This window comes from Austrofundulus limnaeus, unplaced genomic scaffold (assembly GCF_001266775.1).
Source record: "Austrofundulus limnaeus strain Quisiro unplaced genomic scaffold, Austrofundulus_limnaeus-1.0 Scaffold41, whole genome shotgun sequence".
Classification (NCBI taxonomy): Eukaryota; Metazoa; Chordata; class Actinopteri; order Cyprinodontiformes; family Rivulidae; genus Austrofundulus; species Austrofundulus limnaeus.
The window spans coordinates 428652-437433 of NW_013952443.1; the positions used below are offsets into that span (position 1 = coordinate 428652).

Genomic DNA, 8782 nt, shown 5'->3' on the forward strand with positions numbered 1-8782 from the left:
GATAAGATTAGATAAGATAAGATAAGATAAGATAAGATAAGATAAGATAAGATAAGATAAGATAAGATAAGATAAACCTTTACTGTGATTGTACAGAGCACAATGAAGTTACAGTTCAGAACACCCATTCAGAAGATTTTTATTTTAGCTTCTTCATCATCAGTGGCTTTTTTTAATAGGAGAAAAAGAAAGAGAAAGAAAAAAGTGAAATGTAATGAGAAAGAGTGAAAGAGAGATTAGAAGATATGTGAAATATACGTATGTTGAGAAAACACAACACCCGACTTCTTGGCTCCTCACCTACAAGAACAAAGATAACAAAACCACAGCAACAAAAATGCATATCTATATATTTACAGTGACTATAGCCTTGCTGAAAACCATACCCATATACATATATAAATTTATACATATGAACATAAACATACCAATACCTACATATCCAAACACTTTCATATATATATATACACATACACATATGCACATACTATTAGTCAGTRTCCGAATAGAAAACCCAGGATGTAAACACCTGTTTGTGTGCAGTTGTGAGCATGCATGGATCTCTCCAATGAAATGTTTCAAAGTAACTGTGGGGGACCACAGACCTGAACCGCAAAGCCGGAAGCCGACATAAGGAAGACCAGTGCCAAAGACCCCGAGAGGGACACCACGCATGCATCCCCAGAGACACCCACGCAGGAAGGGCCRCCCACCCACCCCCCAAAGAGGACCACCGGAGAGAACCAGAAGAGCCCCACCAGCAACCACACACAGCAACCCCTGGGGCCAGCAGCGACAAACTCACAGGCCCCGCCGGTACCCACCGCGCCAGAGTGGATCCAGGCACGGACACAGAGGCCCGGGGCCCCAGGGCGCAACCCCCCTCCCCCCAAGCCCTGGTCCGACAGGGCCAGAGGGACCCAAGCCCCACCGGGCAGCCACCGGGCCGAGCCGGCACACGCCCAAGCACCCAGCCCCGGACAACGAGAGCCACCAGCGTGCCGGCGGGCAAAGGTACAACCCACCAGAGGACAGCACGGCAGGGGAGTAGTGGGCCCTCAAATGAACCTGAAGAAGGGGCCGCCCAAGTCCCAGCCTGACAAAAATACAAGCATACACAAACACAATTACACAGTCCCACCCACATTCTCTCACCCACTCATTCAAAGACACACAAGATGGACACCACAATCCACTCACACTCCCCATACATGCTCTGTACCCCCCAGGTCCAGGATATGCACCCACCCCCTGCAGAGGACAGCTCACACCTGAACCCAGGAGGTAGACCCCTTCAATCTGGGGTGGAGAAGAGCAGACAGCCAAGTCCCAGCCCGGGCCGCACCAGTCCGACCGACCAGCCACACTCCCCAGCAAAGCCACGCCGCGGACCACCCCCACACCCTACCAATGGCCAGGTGCCCACCCCCAACCGACCACCCCCCAGACTCCAGCAGCCACCCCAGCCAGCGGGCCAACCACCAACTTGTTTCCAACAGTCACARCCAAGTGAGTTACCAATTTAAAGGTTATAGGTACACTTGGGTAGGGATAGAAATCACGGCAAGAAGCAGTGGTTGGCCGCAGTTGTCTGTATTTTGATTTAASACGTGTGAATTTGAAAACATTTTTCTTAATGAATCATACTGATTAGAAAGTACACATTTTTATCTCCCAAATGATCAAAGCTTGCCAAAAGGAAGTGTTTGTTTTGAATCAGCTGTTGGCTTCCAGCCAGCCAACACCAGGCTGAAGTGACAAGCAAACTCCTACAAAGCCAGACTGTTTCTGCAGAAACATGGCCAATAATTAGAAGTTGTCTTTTAATAAAATGGTTTTTGTGGGTTTTTGTCTATCAACATTTTAAATCCAAGTCTAGCTTAGTTTAATTTTAATCTGCACTTCACACTGTGTGTGTGTATATATATATATATATAAACTACATGTGTGTGTTTGTGTGACTTTTAAAACTTAATTTAACTGAAAAATTATCTTTATAGTTTATCTTTCCATGAGTAACCTAGAACGTCTCATTGCGTTGGTGTGTGTCTCCTAAGTACAGTATGAGAAATTAACTGAACAAGAATCTTTATGTGATTACTAGAAAATCCTCTTATGTATGAACCAGTGTATGAGAACACGGCTATAAATATTCCGATTCGACTCTTGAGCCTTTTATTGTATGATGATGGTATGTTTTATTCAGTCAGCAAAGGAATGCAGCAAGAAGCTCCACTCAATTTTATACCCTGCCATCGCTGCAAAGCCTCACAATGACATGCATCCCACTAATAAGTCCATCAGAGCGGAGCAGGGCTTTTACTGACAGTGATGTCCTAATCCAAGKGGGAGCTGCTGTTTCGGCTGTTATGCTTCAGCAGAGGAGATACTTAGGCCCCAAAGGCCAATATGATCACAGCAGAGAATGGAGACAAAGTTCTCCACTGATGGAGCGTTACACTTTCTACGTCTGCAAGCTGGTCGACTGCAAGCGGACTTAAGTGTTTGTTTTTTCTGGCTAGAGGTCTGTTTTTTATTTCTTTTTAAATAAAGTTCACTGCTTGGGAGCATTTTTTTTWAATCTATTTATGATGACCTAGACTGAGAAAAAAAAGTTTCAGAGAGAAGTTTTTTTTTTCTACTTTTCTTGGTGACAAACAYAATCACAGGCTGGAATATTGTCAGACAGAATTTGTGCAGTGCTGCAAAACATGCTGCATCACTAGTTGTATAGAGGATGGGGCTCAAATGGATATCGGTTCTGTGGTAGTACTAAAGGGACAGTACAGATCTTTTAAAGTGATGCTTTGTGGATAGGTAAAACAAACAATRTCTTACCTCTTGTAGATAGCTTTTTTTAACCGCCTTAATTTGAAGAAATAGAATTGAAATTTGCTAATTAGTCCGAGCAGAGCCAAGACCAAAGTGAATTGCTGCCATAACTCTAATCTCAATGATTTTGCAGTAACTAATACAAGTCCCACAGAATCTGTCCGATGATATTAAATTTAAAAAATGAAATAACGATGCATTAGTTAACACATGGCCACAAGTAAGTTAATGCAAAGACACAAGATAATTCTGAGCATCCGCGTCTTTTTGTGAGAGATACAGACACTGTTGGAGTCAGATTAAATGTGAATATGTTAAAATATACCCAACACTTATTATACCCAACACATATTATGTTTAATTTTTACAGTGTGTTTATTCCAAAGAGTAWAYCTCCATGGTTCAATCTAATTGGTTCATTTTTCTTAAAAGTTTATTTGTATTTACAGATGACACTGAAYGCCTTAGGTGAATGTTGGGAAACAATATTTTTACTGTTACTGAACGTAACATTTCTTCGACTCATTCAGCAGCAAGGCACCTTTGAAGAGGAGTCGGTTTTGAGGTTTGTTATTCAAATAAAATAAAGCTTTTTGAACAAGGACAACTCCAGSTGTCACCTTTGTTTTATAGCTGCAAGATATTATTTCTTGCCTACCTGCAAGCGGCAGAAGTATGTCATTCATTCTTATATCAAAAGGAAAAGAAATTAATTTGGACTTGTCCATGTCCACCATCTCTGCATGAAAATGACTGTAGTTAATGCATGGCTGCAAATTATTTAACAGGACTTTACGGGCTCCAAGTCCTGTTTGCAGGCTTTACATAGTCAGAAAGAAATGCCATATTGCAAATGGAGGTACCCCACCAAAAGTGCTACATATAGCTGCTGCTCTCTCTTTTTGCACCAACAAACCATAAAATCCTGTTTAAATTAAACATTTGTGCAACATAATGGTTTATAACATAGTATTAAAATGAAAGGCTTTGAAATATTTTTGAGTGTTTTGGAGGATGGCAGCAGTCCACTTTGGTCTTGCCCCTGCTCAGGGTATTGATTAGCTTRTCAATCCAGTCAAAATAGATAAATCGAGTTTAATTTTGACCAGACGGATGAGCTAACGATTCGTCTGAGTCTCTGTTTCTCCCAACTGAGAACATTCAAAAAACTATTTATTTAAAACTCTGCATCAAAAGAGCTTAATGACTGTATTAAAGGGTCTTAAAAGGTTTAAAAATACATTTATGTTGTCCAGGGTCATTTCAAATCTTTTTTTCAATAAACTAGACCATGATTGTACCCAAATCTTAACTAACTGCAGCCAGTTTTACACCTACGGTAAGTAAATAACAGCATGGTCCCTAAACAGCAAAACACTATTCATAGTCATCCCGTTAACATATTTGCAACCTTCCAGATGTAATCACTATTTTTCTTCTTTTTAATACAGATGGAATAGTAATCTGTTCAATGTTATGTTTCCTTCCCAGCAAGTCTGCCCCTGCAGATTAGCTATAAAGAGGCACACTTCCTAGAAGAGGATTAAAGGGGAAAAAGTTAACGAAATGAGGAAATAAGTTATAGTGGCTCCTCCAGGCTCCATGTTGCTTGAAGGCATTCGCCTCATTTTAAGTTCACCCGTGATGAAAAATGTAATGTTCAGTTTTCTCTGTATCACTCTTTCTGTGCAAGTGGCATTCTCTGTCTTTGCTGTAGTACAAAAGATGCAGGGGCTTAATTATTACTGACGTCAAACTGATGACAGTGACCATTGTTTCTGAACAGCAGAGGCACTGGCAGCGAAAGAAAATGTAAAAGAAAAAATCTGCTCCCACTTCCAAGGAATGACAGCTCATCTTAAAGCAGTGACTCACTGGTTATAATCTTTGAGAAGAAAACAGTTTATTTACACCTCAGGATCTGTTAGTAGGGGAGGCTGTAATGCACTTGGCAGCATGTTGCGTGTGACATTGAAATGTCTTAGATTTACTGTCTCTATAATATAAAGAGGTTACATAAATCAAATCATGTATTACAGTAAAACAAACATGAAGTTAGAATCAAGGAGTGCACACACTGATGCACATTTTGTGGCCGATTCACGTTATTTGCAATTAAATGACCTTTGCTCTCAGGCAGTGTGTGCTTGACCCTCCACYCTCATAACTCTGCCTCACTGTTTTAAAATCTTTTGTGCTTCACTGTTCAAGAGTCAGAACATCTTGCTCTACCAGGACTGCAGAGTTATCTTTGTGACAAACTGTATACAAATCTAAGCAGATGCATCATGCGTCAGTGTGACGTTAATTTTAGGTGAAATGTTCTTGGGAGGATGAGTCAGATTAAAGGTAAAGGATAAAAACAAGCGAATAAAAACAAACAAGGACATACAGTTTTTTTAGAAACAAATATTCACCACTTTGGATATTTTATCTTATTTCAGTCATTAATCAATCGCTTATTGGCTTTGGACTGTAGAAGAAAACCAGGTTACTCTGAAAAAGTCTGAAAAAAACGTGACACAGAACGACCCCAGGTCCAGCCTGGGACTTAAACCTCTAAAACTAAGAAACTAGAACACAGTACCCCAGTTCTAAAGTCCTTATATTGACTCCCAGTATCACATCCACCGAACCAAATCTAAACAAGGAGAGGCAGCATTCAGATTCAGTTTCCCAGAAAATTGTAAGAATACTGAAACCCTGAGTTATTTCAAATCAAGGTTAAAACAGTATTTATTTAGAATGTCCTGATGCATCTCAATAATCCAGGTTGAAAAAAAACAGCTGAACAAATCCTCTGAACTTAATCAAAGAAGCACTTGTCCACATGACCTATTACTGTTGTCTCTGACTGTTCTGTTGTGTTTAAAATATAAAGCGAAACATTGTTCATTTAAGTCTGTGGTCTAGCATTTCTTTGCTTTCTCTTTGAAGTCACTGCAATGTACTTATTTCTATGCTTTACCAAGCACTTTGAATTGTCCTGTTGCTGAAATGTGCCATAAATAAACTTGCCTTGCCTATTCCATTGTGCTGCCAGTCAATTTGTGAAACAATCAGGGAGGAGCTAATGAGCAGTTTGAAGGGAACCAATTGTAAAGTCAATCAAAGCCATTGTAAAATAATTTCAATCTCAAAAAATCCACATTGGTTTTTGCAAACTCTAATTTAAAATCTTTACATTAACATCCATTTTGCATTTAGCTGCTTCAGAACAAGAACAGTAAAAGCAGATCTTGCCTCTGAAGTCAGCAGTGAGCCCTGTAGGCCTTTTATACAGTCAGAGAATTTGACACAAAAGGGGTAAGGCTTTTAAACGAACAAGCGGACGGTATTTTTGGCAAGTGCAAATATCCTGGTCCACATATGATTATGTAAGCTATAAAATTGCACAGATTTTTTAAAAGCTCCTGCATTCTTCCTGCATTCTGAGAAAACAAATAATGAATAATAAAAAATCAACGTTTTCTACAGTATGATTATATGATCCAGACAGCAGACTTCAGGTCGGTGAAAAAGCTCCATTTCAACAGTAACCATACTTTCAGCTCAGTGAGGAGACGTGTATTGACTGCATGAGGAAACATCACAGTGCACTGACATCAACTTTGTCGCAAGCAGAGCGCTTCAGCAGAGCACAGGTACAAAGTGATGCGTACTTTTAGTGCAATACAGATTAAACATTTTCAGGGCACACCAGTGATGTTGCCATGTTTAATCTAGAAGCTCTTTCACATGGTTMTGTCTAAAAACAGTGATGATTACATGCAAAAGAACAAATAGTGGCAGCAGATGGCAATGCACAAGAGTTCATTATCATGTAATTTTAATTACAAAAAATATGTTTTAAAAAGGTTACAAAAATAGGGTTTACAAAGTAGCGTTCACACAAATCGCCACAAAACTTATGAGGTTATTCAAAGGTCCTGCCTACAATAGAAAATGTCAGTATTGTGGTACTCAAGACCAGTCTTGAGACCAAGATCAGTCTGAAGAGCACTTTTCGATGGTCTCAATCAAGTCCACATTTGTTCACTCAGTCTCACATTCCCTCAGTTTTGGTCTCGACTTGGTCCAGCCCCTAAAACTCTTGGTCTTGTCATGCTCTCAGATCAGGTGGTCTTGACTACAACACTAGAAAATACTGTATAGTAATTTTTCTCAACTCTTCCCCAGAACAGAAATCCAAAAATTTAAACATCCCTTTAAGCTAATTACTCTTTTTTATATACCCTGCACTGCCTCTGCAGGACACTGACCCTTAAAACTCGGTTATAGTTGCGCTCTGGGTATTGGCGCATGCTCCGCGGAGTGCGCACGCTCGGAAGTCGCGCACTGTGTGCGTTTATAGTTGCACGCTGTTCCGTGTTGGTGAAAAAGTGAAAACAGATGGCAGTAGGGTGCCAAACCAAGTCTTCCGGCAAATTAACTGATCTTTCTTCAAAGCCGTTAAAACCGTTGCTATTTACTTCCATGAGTTTTGTGCCATCAGGTTGTCATGGACAGATGCACCGGTACATTCGGACCTGTTCAGCGTCGCRACGAGTAGCGCACAGCCTTTGCAGAGTTTCAGAATTTTGGAGGGGCACGACCACGCGCCGGGATACCGCACAGGGCAAACGCGCAGGGGCGGGGACAGAGCGATCGCATCACTTTTGGCGTGCATCCCCTCGCACCCGGTGCGACGCGCCAACTATAAACCAGGCTTCAGCCTGCCCTGCTACAGCTGGAGATACTGAATCTGATTTATAGTCACTCATGATAATTTTCTTAATCTAAAATGAGCTATCAGTGAAGGTATGAAGATCTACATGTATGGRTCATCCGAGGGTTAAAGTATCTCTGTAGAAACAAGTCATACTTGTATAATCACAAGATTAAAGCTCTACATGCCTACCAGTGCTATAATGTACATTGCTAATTATGTCTTTTATTGTAAGAAATAATCCTAAATATGAGTCATTTATTTAGAAATTGCATATCAAAGCATTCCGTTTTCACATTGAGGAAGAAAAAATCACTGCAAAGCTCTCAGCAAGAAGCTCATTGTTGGCTCAAACCAGCTTTATTAAGAATCCCAGATTTGAAGTGTTAGTCAGATGCACAGTTCTGTGCCCTTAATACAGATGGCAGGTTACAAGATGCAAAGTACTTGCAATTTTTAGACCCCCCCCCCACCCTTTGTGTATGTAAAACATGAATTATTCATATCCAAATCCTTCAAAGTTCCTGCCAGCATATGTGCAGTTAGTGAAGAGGTGGAGGGATGATACGACTTTGTTTCAGTGTTTCTTTTTTATTCTAATTCAAATCAGATTTTTTTTTCTCCAAGACAAAACAGATAAGAGATGTGTTCACGACAAAACAGTCAAGCATGAAACAAAAACGGCACTAGCTGAGCCTTTGTGTGTCCCACTTTGCTTGAACTAATTTTTTATGTTCCKTCACAGTTTACAGCGTCAACACAGAACAAGCACGCTTTGAGCTCTGCTTGTTAGGCGCCAAGCACAGTAAACGCCCAAATCGGACTGTCCTTAATGTGCCAAATGAGACACAAGGAGTGGACAAAATGTAGGTTCAGCTGCTGTACAAGACTGTCAGCTTACACTGAATGTAGGGCCAAACTTTGTATTATGGCACGGTTCTGTTTGACAATATAAATGTAGATGTACTTTAGATATTAAATAGAACAAAACTTCCATGAAGGAATGCATATTGTTTGCAAAAAAAATGTAAAGGGATCCCTGATTAGTTGTAACATTAGACGTTATTTGATAAACAGATATTTTAACTGTAAAATAAAGACTGTAAAAATAATGTAGGCTGTTTAGTTTTGTAAATTTTTAAAAATATATTTTAACACAGATGGAGCCATTTTATTTACACACAAAGTATTCTGGGTAAATGATGATGTGGATATGTCCTCGGTGTGAGCGAGCTATATCCA

General features: G+C 40.2%; 1 protein-coding gene across 1 annotated transcript in view; it reads right to left on the reverse strand.

Moving 5' to 3' along the window:
* The window catches only part of LOC106516759 (metabotropic glutamate receptor 4), a 228961-nt gene that overhangs the window by 197998 nt on the left and 22181 nt on the right, over positions 1 to 8782 (reverse strand). The window lies entirely within an intron of this gene.